This window comes from Bufo gargarizans, chromosome 1 (assembly GCF_014858855.1).
Source record: "Bufo gargarizans isolate SCDJY-AF-19 chromosome 1, ASM1485885v1, whole genome shotgun sequence".
NCBI lineage: Eukaryota > Metazoa > Chordata > Amphibia > Anura > Bufonidae > Bufo > Bufo gargarizans.
In genome coordinates, this window is record NC_058080.1 from 449867152 (window position 1) to 449890851 (window position 23700).

The following is a 23700-nucleotide window of genomic DNA, read 5'->3' on the forward strand; positions in this document are numbered from 1 at the left end:
AGTCGGTTTTTGGTCTATTTGGTGTTCCGTTGGCTGAGGAAAAAACGGTGGGTCCCACTACGGAATTGAGTTTTCTGGGGATTGTTATCAACACGGAAAGGATGGAATGTCGGTTGCCTGAGGATAAATTGCAGGATTTACGTTTAGTGGTGGAGAGGGCTAGGATATCGACTAAGATCAGGTTGAGGGACTTGCAATCGCTGCTTGGGAAACTCAATTTTGCATGTCGGATTATGCCAATGGGGAGAATTTTTTGTCGTCGGTTGGCGGGGGCTACTGCAGGCGTTACGGCCCCGCATCATTTTATAAGGTTGGGGAAGGAATTAAAAGGGGATTTGGCGGTGTGGGGGGAATTTTTGCAGCAGTATAACGGTCGGACTTTGGTTTTGGGGGCAGCTGTGGATAATTTTGACTTTGAGCTGTTTTCGGATGCGGCGGGCGGTTCGGGATTTGGTGTGTACTGTCATGGGCAATGGTGTGCGGGTAGGTGGCCGATTAGCTGGGTGGAGAGGGGATGGGTTCGGAATTTAGCATTGTTAGAGCTTTTTCCAATTGTTCTAGCCATGGTGTTGTGGGGGGATCGGTTTAGAGATAAAAAGATCCGTTTTCACTGCGATAATTTGGGGGTGGTTCAGGCCATTAATGGTATGACGGCGTCTTCGCCGCCGGTTATTCGATTGTTACAGCATTTGGTTTTGGTCTGTTTGTCGCAGAATGTTTGGGTGGTAGCAGTACATGTGCCAGGTATTTTTAATAATATTGCGGATGCCCTTTCTCGTTCTCAGCTGGAGCGGTTTCGGCAACTGGCGCCAGGAGCGGATGCCGAGGGAGTGGAATGTCCGGAGTCCATGTGGGAGATGTTGGAGGTATCATAGACGGTCTCCTTCGGGACTCAATGAGTTCCGGAACATGGTTGGCATACGGTAAAGTGTGGGGAGAGTGGCTGGATTGGTGTGAGGAGTTGGGGGCGCACGTTGATGAGGGGGATATTCCGTTATTGTTGTTTCTGGGGCATGTGCGGGAACTGGAGTGGTCGGTGTCAAAGTTGAATAAATGGATTGCTGGGCTGGCTTTTGGCTTCAAATTGAGGGGTTTGGCAGATGTAACCAAGACGTTTTTAGTGAGGCAGGTGTTGAGGGGTTGGCGGCGCGGTCAGAAGGTCAGTGATAAAAGGAGGCCGGTCTCGTTTGATTTGTTATTAAGATTAGGCGCGCGGTTGGAATTGGTTGGTAGTTCAGGTTGGGAGGTGAAGCTGTTTAGGGCGGCCTTTTCTTTGGCGTTTTTTGGAGCGTTTCGGATTGGCGAGTTGGTGTGTCAAAGTGGGCGGGTTGTTGGTGGCGGGCTGCTGAAGGAGGATGTGGGGTTGTTGGAGGATAGGGTGGTGATAAAAATTCGTCGGTCTAAGACTGACAAGTTAGGTAAGGGGAGCTTTGTGAGGTTGTTTGAGGTTCCGGGTTGTGCAATGTGTCCGGTTCGGTGTGTTGGGGAGTATACAGCTTTGGGTGGTGGTGAATTGGGTCCGTTGTTGAGGCACCGGGATGGTTCGTATTTGTCCCGGTACCAATTTCTGGCAGTGTTCAGGCGTTGTTTGCAGGAGTTGGGTGTTACAGCGGGGGACTTTGCGGGGCATTCGTTCAGGATAGGGGCGGCGACGGAGGCGGCCAGGTGGGGCATGAGTGACGAGGTAATCAAGAGGATTGGTAGATGGGAATCTGTTAGGTTTAGGTCTTATGTGCGGGTGGGAATGTTGTAGGAGGGCATTGACTGATGTGTCTTGTGTTGCCTTGTCTTGTTTTTCAGATTCCGGTTCCGCGTTGGTTTGGATCATGGGGCACTCATTCGTGTTCTGGGGTGCTTTGAGGGCTGATGTGCGTCATGAGGGTCGGCAGCTGGGGTTTGACAGGGACGTCGCGGTTATCAGATGGTTGGGGATGAGAGGTATGTTGTGGCAAGGGGTGTTACGGGAGGTCCATCGTTATGTACGTTTGAGTAGAGCGCCGGACGTGTTGGTGCTACATGTGGGTGGGAATGATTTGGGGGGGCGGCCCATTAGAGAGCTATTAAGGGATATTAAGTTTGACCTGTTGCGGTTGTGGTCGTTATTCCCGGGCATGGTCACGGTGTGGTCAGACATCGTGCCTAGGCAGGTATGGCGTGGGGCGCGTTCAGTTGAGAGACTCAATAAGGCTAGGATAAAGGTTAATAGGGCAGTGGGTAAGTTTATGGCCAGGAATGGGGCGGTGGCAGTGCGGCATTCGGAGCTGGAGGCTGGAGTGGGGGCGTTTTGGAGGGCCGATGGTGTCCATTTGAATGCCGTTGGTATTGATTTGTGGTCATTGGGGCTGCAAGGAGGAATCGAGCGAGCGTTGGGTGTGTGGAGGAACGCGCAATTCTGAGGGTGTTGAGTCAGGTTGCGCGTTGTTGGCGGTGGGAGGTCCTCAAAGTTGGTGGTAAGGATGCTTCAGGTGAATGGGAGGGCCTCAATGGTGGGGCTGGACTCCCATGGTTGGACAGTTGGCTCGGATAAAAAGGCGTCCGTCAGGTGGTCTCCGAGTTGGTGCTTTACGGCTGGAGGCAAGACGGATGTGCCAGTTTGTTGGTGACCTGTGTTTTAGCGAATTTGGGGCTTCAAGGACCTCCCTCGTCATGGGTAAGAAAATGTAATATGATTTATGGTTTGTTGTATTTATGTTAATAAACGGCTGCTGTGGCCATTATTATCCAACTCTGGTCTCTGTGTCTTATTGGGTGAGTTAGGGTAAATGGGTGGTCATAGCAGTACAATAGGGGCCCCCGAGTGAATAGCCAATAACCCACTCATGTTTGATTTTTTTAATGCCATTTCAGGGAAAACTGATTTGTTACTACGTGGAAATTCGGTTTTATGGTGATTTGCTCAATTTATTATTTACTTGTTATCCTCACTTATATAGCACTGATATTTTCCGCTGTGCTTTATAGACATTAGCATTACACTGTCCCCAATGGGGCTCACAATCCTTGATCCCTATCAGTATGTCTTTGGAGTGGGGGAGGAAACTGGAGTAGGCAGAGGAAGCCCACACAAACACAGGGAGAACATACAGATGTTGTCCTTGGTCAGATTCAAACCCAGGACCCCAGTGCTGCAAGGCACTAGTGCTAACCACTGAGACACCCTGCTGCCAACCTTAAAAGTTAGCTTTCTGGTGACTTCCTGGTAAACTTGTTGTTACAGTCATGAAGCAGAGTGTGAATTCTCAAAGCCAGAATTCATTTGACATCTATATTCTGTTAGGTTTAAACTGTGAAGGAGGATACCCAGTTCGCAAGATCAAGAATGCTCATTGATTTGCGGTAGTGGTGCTGTTGTAGCAAGGCATAGTTAGGAATGGAACCAAGGTTAATCACTAGGAGAACAGTGTAGAGGTCAGGCATAGTATAAAAGGATTGAAGCAAAAGTTTATTCAGGAGTATCTAGGAGACAGTACCAGAAGTAGGATTTCTATGTGTTGTATCTGAAAGCGGGAGCAAAGTTGGGAAACAAAGCATAGGTCAGGAACAGGAAATATTAATAGCTATCCAAATGTACTAGGAATAAGGAGTCAGGGAGGAAAAATCTTGATCTGTGGGCAATGTATGAGACAGCTAGCTGTGGTTGGGTTTAATTTGAGAGGCTTAATTAGCTCATCACAAATATCAGAAATCATGTTGCATGGTGTAATGAAAAGATGACAAGACTCTGTGTCACTAACCGCAAAAAAAATTCTGGAGAACCTCAATAAAACTTTGTGTGTGCTGTACCATGTGGCCAGAGCAGTAAGGGCTCATCTCTTGACCAGTACAAAGTGTGAGATGTGACACCGAAGCTTGGATTTCCTTGCCTTCCAAGAACAGTAAATGGACTTTTGTTTGTGCTAAGTGATTTTCCCCTTATCTGCTGTATTGGGGAAATTAGAGGACAATCAACTATTTAATATTTCAGCTCAGCCCCCATTACCTAGTGTCCAATAGTAGCCTACACTTCTGACTACTGGGAGATTCTGAAACATGAACCAAAAGATAAAGGTATACATCATATTTCAATATTTCAAACCATAAATCAAGATTCATATTTTCTGAGGGCAGTCAACACTAAGACCATTTGCTCTGCCTACTTCTAGGTGCAGAAGACTTTTAAGTGTTAGGTCTCCTTTTATTTTAGTAATTTGTCTTTTTTATATTTTTTAAGCACTGCACCTTTTTTTTGTATTATACCTTTAAAACTTTAATGTTCATTCCACAATGATGAATAATAATGATTACTATGTGTGTGGCCAGGTGAGTCCCATGCCATAAAGGATGTCTGTCATGCAATATGGCCAACGAGCAATGCAGAAAAATCATCATCCCTGCTGAGTAGAAGAGTGCACAGGCCAAATGTTATTCCCTGTCCTGTCCGCTCTCCTACTTAGAAGGTGTGATTGCGACTCGCACCTGCTGGGTAGAGTGAGATGTGCTCCACTCTTCAGAAGACCCGACTAGGTGAGTATCTAGTACTAATATAAGGGGGACTCTAAGAGTGTCCACTACTGTGTGTGGGGGTATTAAGAGGGAGCCCTTCTGTGTGTGAGGGCATTAAGGGGGGCACTACTGTCTGTGTATGAGCATTAGCCTGAACCAATGATGAGGCAGGAACGGATCCCCTTTAGGCACTATAGTTAATCTGTAGTCACAGATCACAGTTCTGTTCTTGAGAAGCTGAGCTCAAAAAGACAAACAATAAGGACAGTGGGAAATAAATAGTAGGTGGATTTCAACTATAGGTCCTGACGAATAATTCAATATGTGGATTTCAGAACTAAATGAACACAAATTATGCATGTTATAGTTTTTCACAGTATAACAGATGGTACACAGTTTATGGAAAGTTAAAAACAAGCTTGCATGCAACAAAATTATTAATGTAGATGGTACAGTACATACAGTATGTTCAGTAAACCTATAGTAGGTTTCTGTTTGCATGCACAACTTCACAAAGCCATAGCAAATATTATTGGTGCATAGACAGCTAGATATTACATTTTTAAATTGTTTTATTCATGTGTAAATGAAATAGTCCTCACTAAAATAAGAAACTGTCAATTAATTTCTATGATCTATGCATTGTATATGCAGTGCCATATATTAATAGAGATTGCCATGGAGTGAATGATCCATGTAATAGTATACTGTCCTTTAATAGCAGACAAGGTCACTGTCGGAAGACACTGTCTAAAAACACATAATTAAATATCTTGTTTTATAGTACCATGTAACATGACTAAAGCACAGGAACATATTTTACTGAGCAAGATAAATTTCACTTGTTGTTTTAACCATGCTAGTCTACCCAAATTACAGGAACACAGTCCATTAGGCAGAAATGTAAAAACACAATTCTAATTAACCTCGTTCCAATATCTTGACTTGGCATCCATAATGACTTGTGGTCAGGTAATAGTCACTGTAAAATCATTGGTCAACTGTGCCCAGCACCCAATATCTACCTATTTCCCTACTTCTACTGCTTACTAATTATAAAGAGGCTACCCCAGAATGACAATGTATCCTGTATCCACAAGATAGGTACCAAAATAATTGATAGTCTGATCAATCCCCATCAAAGTCTATAAGACTTCTTTTCACATCTAGAGATGTCCACACCTTTACCTTAGCTTCAATTTGATTAAGGACTCAGGGGATCATGGGTGTGGCATGGGCGGGGAAGGGGACAGGCCGGCAGGGCCATCTCATTCATCATTTTCTACACCTGTTTTTCTATGCCTCCTCATAACTTGGACGATCCTCCTCCAGCGATGGGGCTTTATTAAGACCAGCGTCTCAAACACCGGTCTTAATAAATTATCCCCTCAATTTTTTAATGAAACAAATTCAACACACTGTTGTGATATGCAAACCCTTGACAGACTGCATATAACAATAGAACCACTTGGGGGCTGCACATAGGCACAAATCGAATAGACATCTCTTGGGACAATATCCCAAAATCATGTTTAAAAAAAAAAAAAGCTGCTCATTTTGTTGCAAACTTACAGGGACATGTCCAGCTGAGAGGAAAGGTAAGAAATGACACCTTTGTATTTAAATATGGTCAGCACAGAGCTCCAGAGTTTCCAACTATCTCTGTCTAATTGGCAGCTTTCAGCATTCCCTTGGTGATAATGAAATTGACTTGAAAAGTTAAGTCCTATCCTCTTACATAAGCCAGCCTCCACATTGTAGCCAAAGACAGAGACAAAATAGTCTCCTGTTTTACATATCAGATCACTTTTCAAGTGGGTTTATTTTATTGCAATTGTCAGTTTAACATGGGCAGTCTTCATAATGTGCTAATACTGCAAAATATACTGTCAAAGGATTAAACAATTTGGTTGTGCTACATACTTATGACTTCCCCTTCAATTTATATGTGACTTATCAAAACTAGCAAAACTTGTGCTAAGCAAAGGTTAAATAGCTGCCCAATGGTAATGAATCAGACCTAATCCTAAGCCACACTGACTAGTTGTATCCTTTGAAGTAGTATTAGTTACATAGGTAGCTATATAACCATTTTACTTGAAATATATTAAAAAAGGTAAGGAAGGACGCAACAGTAGTTGAGATTGAAAAAAGAAAGTTCCATCAAGTCAAACCGATATTTAGTAATATTTTTGTCCAGAATTCAAAACGTGTACGAGATGGATGTCAATTAGGCCAGTTTATGTCAAAATAATCCTTCCTCGCTCTAAGTATAGCAATCAGAATAAATCCTTGGATCAATATCCCTTCACCAAAAATCTAGTACCTATAACATATTACTTTTAAAAAGTCACCCAGGCCCCTCTTGGACTTGTTCAATGAATCAACCATCACATGTTGTGGCAGAGAGCTCCATGATCTCTGCTCTTACAGTAAAGAATCTATGCCTTTGATAATGGTCAAATTTTGGTTCCCTCTTGATGTACAGGAAATCCATTTGTCCAGGTTAAAGGCCTTGGTGTAAAAACATCATTAGACAGACCTATGTATTCTTCATTGATATACTATATTAGTACATTGTAATTATGCCAATCTAAGCCACCTTTTATCCAAACCTTTTTTTTACCTCGGTCAACCTCATCTGTACTTACTCTAGTTAAAGGGCGTTTCTAGTTAAAGCAAATGTGTAACTATGAAACTGGCTGACCTGTTACATGTGTGCTTGGCAGCTGAAGACATCTGTGTTGGTCCCATGTTCATATGTTTCCAAAAAAAAAGAAAAAAGTATGGATCGCACCTACCCATGGTATGCATTGAAATGGAAGTAGGCCAAGAGTTTTTTGGGGCAGGATACCAAAAAGTCATTTTCCAGGTTTGCCATGAAGAGATTTGCATATTGCAGTGCCATTTTACTGCCCATTGCGGTCCCAGTGCACTATAAATATATCTCCTTGTCAAAAGAGAAATAGTTATGGGTAAGGAATAGATTTGGTCAGTTGTACAGACTCTGAGACAACCCTTTTCGCCTCCAAGTATACTCAGCAAGCAGTTAATCCATCATTATGCGAGATATTCAAATACAAAGATTCCATATCCATGGTTGCCAAGATTGTGCCTTTAGGGAGGGGACCTATGGTTGACAGTTTGTTCAATAAGTCATTGGTGTCCTGTAGATAACTTGTTGTGTTTCTCACTAATAGTTTGAGGATGCCCTCTATCCAACCTGAGATTTTTTCAGTGAGGGTCCCCACGCCTGAAATGATCGGCCTCCCTGGATTCTCTGCTCTGTGTATTTTGGGAAGCATGTAGAATAATCCGATCCGGAGATTCTCAGGTATCAAGTCTAAAAGTTGAGTGAATCCTTCAAGACGGCTCAATACAGACATCCCTGTATCGAAAACCTATTGATCGGCCTACATACCTCAAATGGGACAGCTTTCACCCAAAACATATTAAAAAGTCCATCATCCATTGTCAAGCCATCAGATATAACCGAATCTGTTCCAGCCCATCAGAAAGGGATGAGCATTTACAATATCTGAAAAGGATATTTTTACACCAGGGCTATCATCCTGCTTCAATTGAAGATCAGATCACAAGAGCCACCAAGATCGCCAGAAGTCAACTTCTCCAATACAATGAAAAGAAACAGAAACCGTGCGTACCTCTGGTTGTGACCTACAACCCACAACTAGAGGTACTGAGGAAAACTGCCCAAAAATGACATAATTTCCTACGTAAGGATAAACGACTAAAAACAATCTTCCCAGATCCCCCCTTACTAGCTTACCGACAACCTCCAAATCTAAGGAATATTCTGATCAGATCAAGTTCAAGGCCATGTACCACAGAAAAAGGAACCCATCCCTGTAATATAAGATGCAAAATTTGTACCATATAATGACAACAGACAAGATCCATATCCCCAACACACAACAGGACTATAAGATCCCTGGGACATTCACATGTTCTACATCCAATGTTGTTTTTCTGATTCTCTGCACTAAATGTCCTGTTGGAGGCCTCTACGTTGGAGAAACAGGACAGAAACTCAATGCAAGGATGAGGTACCACCACCACACAATTAAAGAGAAGTGGCTAAGCATTTCTGTAGCCCAGGACACAATGAAGAACACATGAAAGTTTTCATATTTAAAGGTAACTTCAAATCCCAAAGAGCTAGAAGAATTTAGGAATACAAATTTTTAACACTGCTTGACACTTTGAATACAGGACTGAATTTGTCCCCGGGATTTATGACACACTACAAGATCTAAAGAGTCTTCTATAGACATAGTCGGGCACCAGGTCTCTGAGATAACATCAATTTAGAGACCATAAAACTTTCACACTCCTTATCTGTAAGATAATTATGGACTCATTCTCAAGATCTTTGATATGTTCTGTTATTTTTCAAATGTCCACTCATTCAAATCAAATCAAACCAAATCAGCTTTATTGGCAGGACAAAATACATTTTAGAATTGCCAAAGCAAGTGGGAAATAATTGGGTAGGGTTGGGGGATGGGGACATATACAGGGTGGGGGTATAGGAGTCCATGATATATCAGGCTCCTCTCAGTCTATGGCAGGCAGTAATGTATTGTGCTGCTGTGGCCGCTGTGTTCTCCTCTTCCCTCAGCAGTATGGAGAGTCTCTCTTCCTTTTCCATGGAGGTGAAGTCTGGGCAGAGATCAGACAGTCTCCTGAAGTAAGTCTCCCTCACTGCTGAGTATTTGGGGCACCGCAGCAGGAAATGAGCCTCATCCTCCACGGTCTCCTGGTCGCACTGCTGGCACAGTCTGCTCTCCCTGGGCATGTACCTCTGTCGATGACGCCCGGATTCAATGAGCAGGCTGTGGGCGCTCAGTCTGTACCGGCTCAGGATCTGTCGGTCTTTTGGATTGGGGAGTTTCTCCAGATATGGGGCCAGTTTGTACTCCCTCTGCAGGCTCTGGTATACTGTCAGCTTCTGGGATGTTCTTATGTTGTTCCTCCAGACGCTAATATACTCCTCTTTGTACTTGTGTATCGTCCTCTGGATTTCGCCCTTTGTCAGGCTATATTGGTTGGTGGCTTGGGCAGGCTGGGTTTGGGGGACTTGTTGCAGGTTGCTTTGTTTTTCTGGGGCTTCTTGGTGTAGCACGGCTTTGTGATGGTAGGAGCTGGGACTGCTGCTATGAAGATGGGCTCTAAATGATAGCACCCTCTTCTGTACAGCAAAGTAGAGTGGGAATCTGCCCAGTTCTGCTTGACAGGCGCTGTTTAAGGTGCCCCTGTGGACCTGGAGAAAGTGTTTGCAGAGTTCTAGGTGGAATACTTCTGTTGGCCCAGAGTCCCACTTTTCCCAGTCTGGGTATATGTCTGGGCCCCAGACTTCGCTGCCATACAGGAGGATTGGGGTGATGATGGTGTCAAGAATTTTAAGCCAGATGGTCACTGGTGCTTTAAGGTGATACAGACGCCTTCTGATGGCATAGAAGATTTTGCTCACCTTGTTTTTCAGTGTTTCCATGGCTTTCTTAAAACTCCCTGATTGGCTGATTTCTAGGCCCAGGTAGGTGTAGCTGTTGGTTTCTAAAATTGGACAGTTGTTTAGCAGGAAGGGAGGACGCCCGGCTGCTTTTCGGTTTCTTTTCTGGAACACCATAATGTTGGTTTTCTTTGGATTTATGGGCAGTTCCCACGTGTTACTGAACCTCTCCAGGATTTTCAGGTTATCATGGAGACCTTTCTCAGTTGGCGATAGTAGCAGAAGATCATCTGCATAAAAGATCAATTTCCCCATGCCTCTGTTCCTATTGTATTTATATTGCTGTTTCATCATATATTCTTGTAGTATGCCTGATGAATGGACTGGTGATGTCTCGAAAGCTCGCTATGTAACATCATTACTTATATATTTGTTAGCCATTAAAAGGTATCAAACCTGCAATACTCTTATTTTGTTTCTCTTAATGAGAGCACTAAACTAGTTTTCTATTGGCTAACACGGTACCAGACTTTTTCCTTTTTCTTTTGACCACTTTTGAGATACTGTACATGCCACTGGTTGCTAAAATTATAGTTTGCCTACACTTACATCACTTAAACTACACTGCTGTATGATATTTGTACTTCTGGCCAGCTGTTCATTTTTTAGCATTTAAAAAATATATATATCTTCAAAGGACTGTGGTTTTTCCTGTCCTTTGCATACCATGTTCTCTGACCTCATGGATTTCTGGGGAGGCAGACTGGAACAGCGGGACGAAGTGGCCAAGTATGCTCTCTCTGTTCTCTTTTGCCAAGCCTCTAGTGTCATCTCAGGGAGGATTTTCCATATGGCAGGGATCGTTGTGACACCCAAATGGACCAAGTTGCTCTTTATTAGTGTACAGTCAAAATATTACTTTTCTAAAAATGAATGAGGCATGGTTCTGTGAGGATTTTCGGCGCTCCTCTGGCCGAGGCAGATAAATAGATCTGCCCTTGCTGATGGATCATGCCACTGCTGCTGGCGACCTGACTACCGTAATTTTCTGTTCCACGTGGCTGATGCTGCAGTCGCCATCATGCCCCTGTAACTGCCTGGCCACCATCATATTCTGTACCGTATAGCTGCGCTGCCATTTCCACCACAGTCACAGCTGCTATTCCCTACTGCTAACTCGCTATTGCCACTTCCATTACTGCTACACAGTCAGCACTACTACTACTACCACCCCTAAACAGCTGCACCTACTGCCTATTCTGTTCCGTGCTGTGCTGATACTGCTGCTTCTACTATTGCGACCATATGCCACTATTACCATGCCCTTCCCATATCCACACTGTACTGCTGTGGCTCCCAATTAAAAGTGAGAATTTTCACAGGCTCGTTTAGAACAAGCAACTCTTTCTTTGGACAATTAAAACTTGTGCATATATAAATACAAGGATTTGGGGGTTATTATCTCTCCTTACGCAGAGAGCCTTAATCGGTGTGAGAATTATGGATAGCTGCCTTACATCTGGTAGCAATTAAGATTCGTGTTTGTATATGTTTGCATTATGCTCACCTTAAGGTATAAGTTTTGGATGCTTGGACCCAACAAGCCATTGTCTTTTTCCTATAACACCATATGTGTTAAAACACCATCTGCCCCTATAAGGGACAATTTTTGGAAGCTTTGTAACATGAAAAAGCATAACATATGTGATGGTGCAGTATGTTTTTAAACACATAGTTTAACACCGTCAACATGTGATAACCCACAGCTATATATGTCAAAACTATTGCTGTCACTGCATTCAAGAACTTAGGGAGAGGGAGAGAGAAAGCAAAAATTAGTTTTAAAAAAATTAACAAGCAACTTTTCATTAAAAAAAACAACTTGGAGACTAGAAGGTGTTATATGCCAATTTTCAGGGCAATTGGAGAAACCTGATTTAATGTATAGGTGATTCAGAGACAAATCTAATAATAATTTTTTTGGACAAATCGGACATGAAAAATTGCTTATATAGGGCCAATCCCTTATAAACCTATTCTTGACCCCTTTTTGAATATTGGGACTATTTTGGCTATGTGCCAGTCTCATGGAACAGAGTGTGTCATAGAGTCATTACATGTTAGAAAAAAGGGTCTGTCTATAAAAGTACTTAAATCCTGCAGAACTAAAGGGTGGATGACATCTAGACTAGCTACCGTATTTGCCTATTTTATTGTTTTTCATGCTACGCTGCACTTCTTGGAAGAACTGCAACGTGCCGCCCCCCAGTGCCGCTCGTGTCCCAGTTTTATAGGAATGCCGAGTGGTGTAGTGCAGCCTGCGGTACCATCGCTCCCCAGGGTTAGGCTCCAAAGCAACAAAGGGGAGAGTAATGGTAGAGGTGGAGAATAAGTCGAGTCCATACTAAAGTTCAACAGCTTTACTTGAATCAACTTGCATCTGTACAAAAAGTGATCTTTTCCTTGGTTCCAGCAGGTTTTGAGATAACTGGCAGGCAAACTTGAATATTCTACTTTCTCCTTCTCTGCTGTGTTTAAACTTGGCTTTAGTCAGGTAGCTGGACTCTGCAGTAATTCTGGTACATTTGGAGTGGGGTGCCTTTGATTGTTGACCCGCTTGGAATACTCTGACCCGCTTTCTTAAAGAGTAGTGTTGAACGCGAATATTCGAATATCAATTTTTTTTTGCGAATATCGGCACTTCGCTAATTCGCGAATATTTTGAATATAGTGATATAAATTCGATATTTCGAATATTATTATTATTTTTTTTTTATTGTTATATTTTTTTCTTTCCCACTTCCCTAAAATTGTTCTTACTTGTCCTTTGGATTCCTGGCTTCCTGGCTGCTCCAGTCAGTGCCCGTTGCCGCTTCTGCCGACTTCCGTGCTCATGGAGCGTCCCCATCACCATGGGAACGTCTCCATATACTAGAATGTACTGTCGGATTTGAGAATTACGTTGAAATCGCAATTCGATTATTTCAAGTTATAATAAACCAATTTGATTTTAACTTAAAGGCTACTCTCCTATTGAAATAGCAATGCGATTAATTCAAGTTATAATAATCGAATTTCGATTTTAACTTAGCACTGCTATATTCCATATTCGTTAATTCTAGCCTAATATGGAATATAGCAATTAATCGAATTGCGATTTCAACTTGGACCTGGTTTACTATGGTTGGCTTGGTAGAATTAGCGAATATGACAAATGTATTCGTCATATTCCACAAAACTAATATAACCAATGTATTCGTCATATTCCACAAAACGAAGATAACAAAGTATTCTGCATCTTCGTTTTAGCTACCTATTCATCAATTTCGCTAATTCTAGCATTCATATAGGAAAGTTTACTATAGAGACAGCTAAGTTTAATTCGCTATGTGATTATATGACTGCTTTTAAAAAAAAAAATTATAGAATAATTATAATACCTGATAATTATTATAATTATTCTATTTATAAAAAAAAGCTAAAGTAATATAATCGCATAGCAAATTAAACGTAGCTGTCTCTATAGTAAACTTTCCTATATGATTGCTAGAATTAACGAAGTTGATGAATAGGTAGCTAAAACGAAGATGCAGAATACTTTGTTATCTTCCTTTTGTGGAATATGACGAATACATTCGTCATATTCGCTAATTCTACCAAGCCAACCATAGTAAACCAGGTCCAAGTTGAAATCGCAATTCGATTAATTCAAGTTATAATAATCGAATTTCGATTTTAACGTAGCACTGCTATATTCCATATTAGGCTAGAATTAACGAATATGGAATATAGCAGTGCTAAGTTAAAATCGAAATTTGATTATTATAACTTGAATTAATCGCATTGCTATTTCAATAGGAGAGTAGCCTTTAAGTTACAATCGCAATACGCGATTACTTAAATCGCATATTAATCGCGATAACAAGAATAATGACGAATATTCGATTTTGACGAATATAAAATGAATATTCTATCGAATATTCTATCGAATATTCGTGAATTTTGTCGAAATTGAATATGGCACCCGCCACTCATCACTATTAAAGAGGACCTTTCACCACTCCATGCCTGTTTTTTCACCACTGGCATGCCTGTTTTAACCCCTTCACGCAACATCACGTACATGTACGTGGGGGAATGTGGTGCCTCACCGCACCCCCACGTGCATGTACGTGATCGGCTTTCACTGTCAGCGCAGGGACCGAAGCGCTGAAGGTTCAGTGAAGCCGGGCGTGCTGGGGTTGCTAGGCAACCAGAGAAGCCGGAAGGAACTGTATTGGAGCCCTGACCCACCCACGATCGCTGTGATTGGTCCAATACTGCAGAGGGACCAATCGCAGCGCTCGGGGCAGGTAAGGGGGGGGTTAGGAAGGGACTGTGTGCTTCTCCTTCTCTGATCGTCCCCAGTCCTGTCAGGGAAGCGATCAGAGAAGGAGAGAGTGTGACAATCTACTGTACCTATTTCTATTTTGGGTGACCCTTCACACCGTGTTGAGACACAATTTGTAAAAAAATTTTTCAAATGACCAGTAAGATCAATGGTTGTCTCTGGATTGACACGTGTGATAGTTTGTTTAAATAAAACGTAACATTTATTGTATTAAATAATAAAATACTTCACACAAAAAACTGACTAATTAAAATTCTCAGCTCAGCTTGTAATTTATGTGATGTTTTTGTATTTGTATACACAGATAGTGATTATAGCGTCTGGGGTACAACGGGAGGTGCTGCTAACTGTCTGATATTATGTATATTTGCTCTGCTTGGCTGCTTAATATTTAGCAGTCCCTGCAGGTGCTTGCTGTTGCCAGCTCTGTTATTCCACAATCAGTGGTCCGTCACAGAAGTTGGTGCGCTCTCGTTCCTATATATTGCTGACAGTTGCTGAAACACTCTAATCCTGGATGTCCCCTATCTGACTGCTTTGCTATTACTTCTTGTTATAAAGACATTACAAGCTGATGCTGTCTAAAATTGATCGCTTTACAGGACTCTGCCCCCCGACATGTTTCGCCAATTTAATGTACCTATGACATGTATACTAGTCATGGAGCACTGCTACTTAGCGCTCCATGACTAGTATACTCGTCATGGCATTCAACTGTCACCATGTCTGCAGATATACTGTTACACACAGCCAGGCACTCAGGCTCAATGCCGAGGGGGGTCCTGTGACCCCCCGTATCGGCGATCGCTGCATGTAGCGCTTTATGTAGTTTCTGATCCCTGCGGTCCCTGACCGCAGGGATCAGAAACCTAAAAATTGCCAAAAATCAAAACACCCCCCCCCCCCGCCCCGCACCCCTGAATTCATTTATGTGGCGGGGTGCAGGGGGGCGGTAAGTGGGCGGTGCGGGGCGGTGCAGCAGTTGCAGGAGGCGGGCGGTGCGCCTCCCATTATAATAATCGTTGGTGTACAGTGGTATACCAGGGTGTCAGCACATTGCTGACACCCTGGTATAAACGGCTGACATCGGTGATGCGATGTCAGCCATTTAACCCTTTCCATACCGCGGTCCGTACCTTTGCAGCCCCCCGATGGAGAGGGAGAGAGCCCCCAGACAGCCCCCCGAGAGCCCCGTCCTTACCCTTCCCCATCTGCGCAGTTCTGACCATAACTGAGCAGAGGGGAAGGTTCCCATGGCAACAGGACGCCTTCTCAGGCGTCCTGCTGTCCATGGTGCTGAACAGATCTATGCTAAAAGCATAGATCTGTTCAGTGTAAGTAAAATATAGTACAGTGCAATATATATTGTACTGTACTGTATTATACAGACATCAGACCCACTGGATCTTCAAGAACCAAGTGGGTCTGGGTAAAAAAAAAAGTAAAAAAAGTGAAAAAAAAGTAAAAATCTAAAAACACATTTATCACTGATTAAACATGAGAAAAATACAATTCCCTACACATGTTTGGTATCACCGCGTCCGTAACGACCTGATCTATAAAATGGTCATGTTACTTTTCTCAAACGGTGAACGCCATAAAAATAAAAAATAAAAAACTATGATGAAATGGAAATTTTGCCCACCTTACTTCCCAAAAAAAGGTAATAAAAGTGATCAAAAAAGTCGCATGTACGCCAAATTTGTAACAATCAAACCGACATCTCATCCCGCAAAAAATGAGACCCTACTTAAGATAATCGCCCAAAAACTGAAAAAACTATGGCTCTTAGACTATGGAGACACTAAAACATCATTTTTTTTGTTTCAAAAATGAAATCATTGTGTAAAACGTATATAAATTTAAAAAAGTACACATATTAGATATTGCCGCGTCCGTATCGACCGGCTCTATAAAAATATTACATGACCTAACCCCTCAGGTGACCACCGTAAAAAAATAAAAATAAAAACAGTGTAAAAAAAGCAATTTTTTGTCATCTTACGTCACAAAAAGTGTAATAGCAAGCGATCAAAAAGTCATATGCACCCCAACATAGTGCCAATCAAACCTTAATCTGATCTCGCAAAAAATGAGACCCTACTTAAGATAATTGCCCCAAAACTGTAAAAACTATGGCTCTTAGACTATGGAGACACTAAAACTTTTTTTTTGTTTTAAAAATGAAATCATTGTGTAAAATTTACATAAATAAAATAAATTGCATACATATTAGGTATCGCTGCGTCCGTGACAACCTGCTCTTTAAAAATACCACATTATCTAACCTGTCAGATGAATGTTGTAAATAACAATAAAAAAAACGATGCCAAAAAAGCTATTCCTTGTTACCTTGCCGCACAAAAAGTGTAATATAGAGCAACCAAAAATCATATGTACCCTAAACTAGTACCAACAAAACTGCCACCCTATCCCGTAGTTTCTAAAATGGGGTCACTTTTTTGGAGTTTCTACTCTAGGGGTGCATCAGGGGGGCTTCAAATGGGACATGGTGTAAAAAAAACAGTCCAGCAAAATCTGCCTTCCAAAAACCGTATGGCATTCCTTTCCTTCTGCGCCCTGCCGTGTGCCCGTACAGCAGTTTACGACCACATATGGGGTGTTTCTGTAAACTACAGAATCAGGGCCATAAATAATGAGTTTTGTTTGGCTGTTAACCCTTGCATTGCAACTGGAAAAAAAAATATTAAAATGGAAAATCTGCCAAAAAAGTGACATTTTGAAATTGTATCTCTACTTTCCATTAAATCTTGTGCAGCACCTAAAGGGTTAACAAAGTTTGTAAAATCAGTTTTGAATACCTTGAGGGGTGTAGTTTCTTAGATGGGGTCACTTTTAGGGAGTTTCTGCTCTAGGGGTGCATCAGGGGGCTTCAAATGGGACATGGTGTAAATAAAACAGTCCAGCAAAATCTGCCTTCCAAAAACCATACGGCGCACCTTTCACTCTACGCACCGCTGTGTGGCCGTACAGTAGTTTACGGCCACATGTGGTGTGTTTCTGTAAACGGCAGAGTCAGGGCAATAAAGATACAGTCTTGTTTGGCTGTTAACCCTTGTTTTGTTAGTGGAAAAAATTGGTTAAAATGGAAAATTAGGCAAAAAAATGAAATTCTCAAATTTCATCCCCATTTGCCAATAACTCTTGTGCAACACCTAAAAGGTTAACAAAGTTTGTAAAATCAGTTTTGAATACCTTGAGGGGTGTAGTTTATAGAATGGGGTCATTTTTGGGTGGTTTTTATTATGTAAGCCTCGCAAAGTGACTTCAGACCTGTAGTGGTCCCTAAAAATTGGATTTCTGAAAGATTTAAATATTTGCTTCTAAACTTCTAAGCCTTGTAACATCCCCAAAAAAATAAAATATGATTCCCAAAATAATTCAAACATGAAGAGCACATATGGGGAATGTAAAGTCATCACAATTTTTGGGGGTATTACTATGTATAACAGAAGTAGAGAAACTGAAACTTTGAAATTTGCAAATTTTTCCAAATTTTTGGTAAATTAGGTATTTTTTTATGAAAAAAAATAATAATTTTGGGACTTAATTTTTCCAGTGTCATGAAGTACAATATGTGATGAAAAAACAATCTCAGAACGGCCTGGATAAGCCAAAGCGTTTTAAAGTTATCAGCACTTAAAGTGACACTGGTCAGATTTGCAAAAAATGACCTGGTCCTTAAGGTGAAATAAGGCTGTGTCTTGAAGGGGTTAATAGCTTTAAGCATCCCCCATATAATAACAGTTCTGGAGCATCTATTTGTATGGCTCTATGTTGTGCCATTCCTTTATCATAACTACTAGAAGTTATGAATGAATTGCTATTGGCCTTCAGTAAGGGTACAGAGGGAAGGTAACCAGTTGGGGTGTGTACCTGTACAGACACAATCTATCCAATCAGTGCTGCCATTTTTGACTGTGCAGGTACACACTCCCAACTTGTTACCTCCCATGTGTACCCTTACTGAAGGTTAATAGCAATTTATTCATAACTTCTAGTAGTTATAATAAAAGAATGGCACAACATAGAGCCATAAGAATAGATGCTCCAGAACTGTTATTACATGGGGAATGCTTGAAACTATTAAAACAGGCATGTCAGGAGTGGCCAAAGGTCCTCTTCAATCTGGAAGGGGTCACTGTGCTCTAGGAGCTGTTTCACTCTGGAGAGACTCCTGCTGCAGGAGGGGTAACCTTCCTGTCACGGACGGTGTACAGGAAACAAGGCAAAGCAACATGTATAAACGACTCGCTGGATCCAAAAACTAAGGAACCAAGGGAGACCCCTGCAGAAGACCTGGCACTTTCCCTGGCTGCTCAGCCTATGCAAAGATCCGAATGGTGGAGGTTTGCATATCCACGAACCTTGACTATAAAGCCCTGAGCACCCTACAATAGTGAGGGGACACGACCACCGGCTCCCTACACAAGATACGGAGGGAGTCAGGGTCACCTGGGATCCAGCAAACAGAAAATAACAGATAAAGGTACAACACTTAGCTTTGAAGCAAACAGGAGGACAGAGTCAGCGTGCACACACACTCCAGGAAGTAGTATAAGCCGCCCAGAAAAGCCTTCTGGGGAAGAATTTAAAGGGAAGCAATTAGTCCAACACATGACAGCTGAGAGAGGCTAACGAGAGGAGGAGCTGAATACCACAACACAGAAACTCAAGGAGGAGGTTCTGAAAGGCCTCTGTCAGAGCTTCTCAGCTGTCTGGTTGTGACAGTACCCCTCCCTCTACGAGTGGACTCCGGACACTAAGAACCCACCTTCTCAGGATGGGACCTATGGAAAGCCCTGATGAGACGAGAGGCCTTAATGTCCGTCACTGGGACCCACATCCTCTCCTCAGGACCATACCCCTCCCACTGAACAAGGTACTGAAGAGAACCGCGGACAAGACGAGAATCCACAATCCTAGAGACCTGAAATTCAAGATTCCCATCAACCATAATCGGAGGAGGAGGCAAAGGCGAGGGTACAATGGGTTGAACATAAGGTTTCAATAAGGACTTATGAAAAACATTATGGATCTTCCAAGTCTGAGGAAGATCAAGACGGTATGCAACAGGATTGATGACAGACAGGATTTTGTAAGGCCCAATAAACCTAGGACCCAACTTCCAGGAGGGAACCTTCAATTTGATATTCTTGGTAGACAACCACACCAGATCACCAACATTCAGGTCCGGACCAAGCACACGTCTCTTATCAGCCACACGCTTATATCTCTCACTCATGCTCTTTAGATTATCTTGAATCTTTTGCCAAATAGATGACAAAGACGAGGAGAATCTGTCCTCATCAGGTAAACCAGAAGACCCCTCTCCCGAGAAAGTCCCAAACTGTGGATGAAACCCATATGCACCAAAGAATGGTGACTTATCAGAGGACTCCTGACGACGGTTATTTAAAGCAAACTCCAGCAAGGGACAAAAAAGAACACCAATCCTCTTGATTCTCCGCCACAAAACAATGCAGATATGTCTCCAGATTCTGATTGACGCGCTCTGTCTGGCCATTCGACTGCGGGTGGAAAGCAGAAGAGAATGACAACCGAACCCCCAAGCAAGAACAGAAAGCCTTCCAGAATCTGGAAACAAACTGCGTGCCCCTATCAGAGACTATGTCTGAAGGAATACCGTGCAATTTGACAATGTGATCAACAAATGCCTGCGCCAGCGTCTTAGCATTGGGCAAACCAGGAAAAGGGATGAAATGCACCATTTTGCTAAAACGGTCCACCACCACCAGAATCACAGTCTTCCCCGAGGAACGAGGCAGGTCCGTTATGAAGTCCATGGACAGATGTGTCCAAGGACGGGAAGGAATGGGTAAGGGAAGGAGAGGACCTGATGGCCGTGAATGAGGGACTTTGGCACTAGCGCAAGTCTCGCAGGCTGCCACAAAACCCTCAACCGACTTACGAAGCGCAGGCCACCAGAATCTCCGAGCGATGAGATCCAGTGTGGCTCTTACCCCTGGGTGCCCAGCAAGGACCGTATCGTGGTGTTCTTTAAAAATCTTGTGTCTTAAAGCGAGTGGCACAAACAACCTCCCAGGAGGACAAAGATCAGGAGCCTCTGACTGGGCTGCCTGCACCTCTGCCTCCAATTCAGGAAAAAGAGCAGAGACCACCACACCTTCAGCCAAAATGGGACCCGGGTCTTCAAAATTCCCGCCTCCCGGAAAACAACGTGACAGGGCATCTGCCTTCACATTCTTAACTCCAGGGCGGAACGTGACAACAAAATTAAACCTAGAAAAGAACAAAGACCATCTGGCCTGTCTCGGGTTCAGACGCTTGGCTGACTCCAAGTAGGCCAGATTTTTATGGTCAGTAAATACGGTAATAGGGTGTCTGGCTCCCTCTAGCCAATGGCGCCATTCCTCAAAAGCCAACTTGATGGCCAACAATTCCCTATCTCCCACATCGTAATTTCTCTCTGCGGAGGAGAGTTTTCTTGAGAAAAAGGCACACGGTCGCCATTTGGCAGGAGAGGAACCCTGAGACAAGACCGCCCCCACACCCACCTCAGAAGCATCAACCTCAACTATGAAGGGTAAAGAAACATCAGGTTGCACCAAGATGGGAGCGGAAGCAAAACTCTCCTTGATATCAGAAAAAGCCTTACGCGCCTCTACTGACCAAGAAGAAAAATCTACCCCCTTTCTGGTCATATCAGTGAGTGGTTTAACAATAGAAGAATAATTCAAAATGAACTTCCTGTAATAATTGGCAAAGCCCAAAAAACGCATCAGTGCCTTTTGATTCTCAGGAAGCTCCCACTCAAGCACAGCGCGGACCTTCTCGGGGTCCATGCGAAAACCAGAAGCGGAGAGAAGAAACCCCAGAAATTGAATTTCTGGAACCGCAAACACACATTTTTCCAGTTTCGCATATAATTTATTCTCCCGCAGGATGAGCAAGACCTGACGTAAATGTTCCTTATGAGTTTTGAAATCGGGAGAAAAAATCTAAATGTCATCCAAATACACCAATACAAATTTTCCCATCAAATGATAAAAAATGCTGTTCACGAAATGCTGAAAAACGGCTGGGGCATTCATCAAACCAAAAGGCATAACCAAATTTTCAAAATGGCCCTCAGGGGTATTGAAGGCAGTCTTCCATTCGTCCCCTTCTCTGACCCTGACCAGGTTGTATGCCCCTGTAAGCTGTCTGGTTGTGACACTTCCCCTCACTGCTACATCTTGACATGTCTGATTCCAACACTATAGCATCCACTAAGACTGACTAAACACTTCCTGCAGCTCCTCCCTTGGTAGGTAAAAGGATTCTGCCCAAAAGGGAAGGAAAGAAATGGTAAGTTCCATTCTATCTAAAGAGCACTTTGCCATATATCCACTGCCACCTGCTAGTGAACCAGGCACATTACATGTAATACAAGAAATAACAGTTACATAGCAATGGTTAGGAATGCACAAAGTAGGAGGGCCTGGAATCAATACACAGATGAAATTATGGCTAGCCTATAGAGACAGTAGTAGGGCATAGGAATGGTAATACCACTCTGGGATATTACAGAATCAGCTTATATTAAAAAAATTATTTACATTATTTCTAATCATGTCATCTGTCAATGGATTTTCATGTGTAAATAGAAAAAGAAGGCATCCTTTTCACCATCCTTCACCATTACACCCAGATAATTTTTAAGAGGTTCAACACTCTAAAGAGGTTGTCTGTTTTTGAAATATTGTTGACATATCCTCAGAATAGGGCTTCAATATCAGATCTGATATTGATATGATGCTTAAAAGATCACGGTCAACATTGCAGCAGCAAGCAGGTGGCTCTACCACAGCTGATCTGATATTGATGACTAGTATTGAGCAAAGTGAAACATTCAAAGCGGAATTCAGTCTGAAGATTAGGAAAACTTCAACTCGAAATCAATGCTAATTACCTTGCACTTCATGGTATCAAATAATTTTTTTCTAAAACGGCGGCTGCACATGTTAGAAAATGAAAGTAGGGTATAGAGAAGACAAGCCCTGGAACGTGAGATCACCTAAAATGCCATGCAGGTAGCCAATGTGCAGGTAGCCACCCCCCTGTGATGTCACAGCTAGGCAGAGCCCTATAAAAACACAACCAGATTACCAATAAGAATCTCAGGACATAACAATAAATATAAAGACCTAGCCAAAAATGCCGGATCCTATGATTATCCAATGACCATCAAGGGCATTCCTGTAGGTCAGTTTTTAAGACATATCTGCTCCAGGCGAGTGTTTTGGCAAAAAGATTTTGCAATAGAGGATAAAATTAAAGAGACATTAGATAAGGTTATTTACAAGTGGAAAATTCCCATGGTGACTCCCTACTGATAAGTAAGATCAAACAAGCCCCAGATTAAAACCTAGATTATTAACGTCATTTAATTTTCACTGGGGCAAAATACGTCAGATCATGGACAGATATTGGCCAATACTTGGAGGAGGTTGCGGAATCTGGGGGATATCCTTACTAGTAACCATTATTGGAACGTAATGTTTTTTTCCATGTGGTAATTGTCAAGCTTGCCAATATATGATGAGAAGCATGATTTATTAGGACACATGAGTACAGGATTGTACATCACATTACTTGTAGAACTTTAGCAGTGATCTATTTTGCCACTTGTCCCTGCAATTTGGTGTATGTGGGCATGAACACGAGGGAACACAGTATTAGAGTATGTGAGCAAAATCAGCACAGACGCTTAGGGCAGAAGAGCTGGGCAAGCTACAGCCCATTGGCAGGCACTTTAAAGAAAAGCATAAATGCAATCCTAAGGGGCTACAGATATGTGGTATTGACAGGGTCCTGCTGGGATGTAGAGGTGGGGACGTTAAGAAATTACTGCTACAGAAGGAGGACAAATGGAACAGAATACTAAAAACCGTGATACCATTGGGCTTAATGAGATTGTCAGTTTCAAGTCCTTTTTGTAATAACATCATTCGCCATTTTAACTATTGGGGAATTGTATTTTTACTATTTTAGTTTTTTTTATTCTTTTAGTCTTTGCAGGTTGACTTGCACTTCAGATATTCAGGGATTCATAGACATGAGAAGCTATTTACAGTTTGGACCCTTACAAGCACTATTTACACTTGGTGGCTTTTTTGTGCTTAGTATCACTATTTTAAGTAATGCTGCTATACAGTATATGTGATTGCGTCTTTGCACTACTGTATGGCTGTAATGAACTATCTATTTAAACTTTATTTTATTTTACACCTTGTACTTTTATAGTTTTCTAATTACATATTTTGTACACGTCACTTTTTTCTATATATGGAGATGGATGCTTCACTCA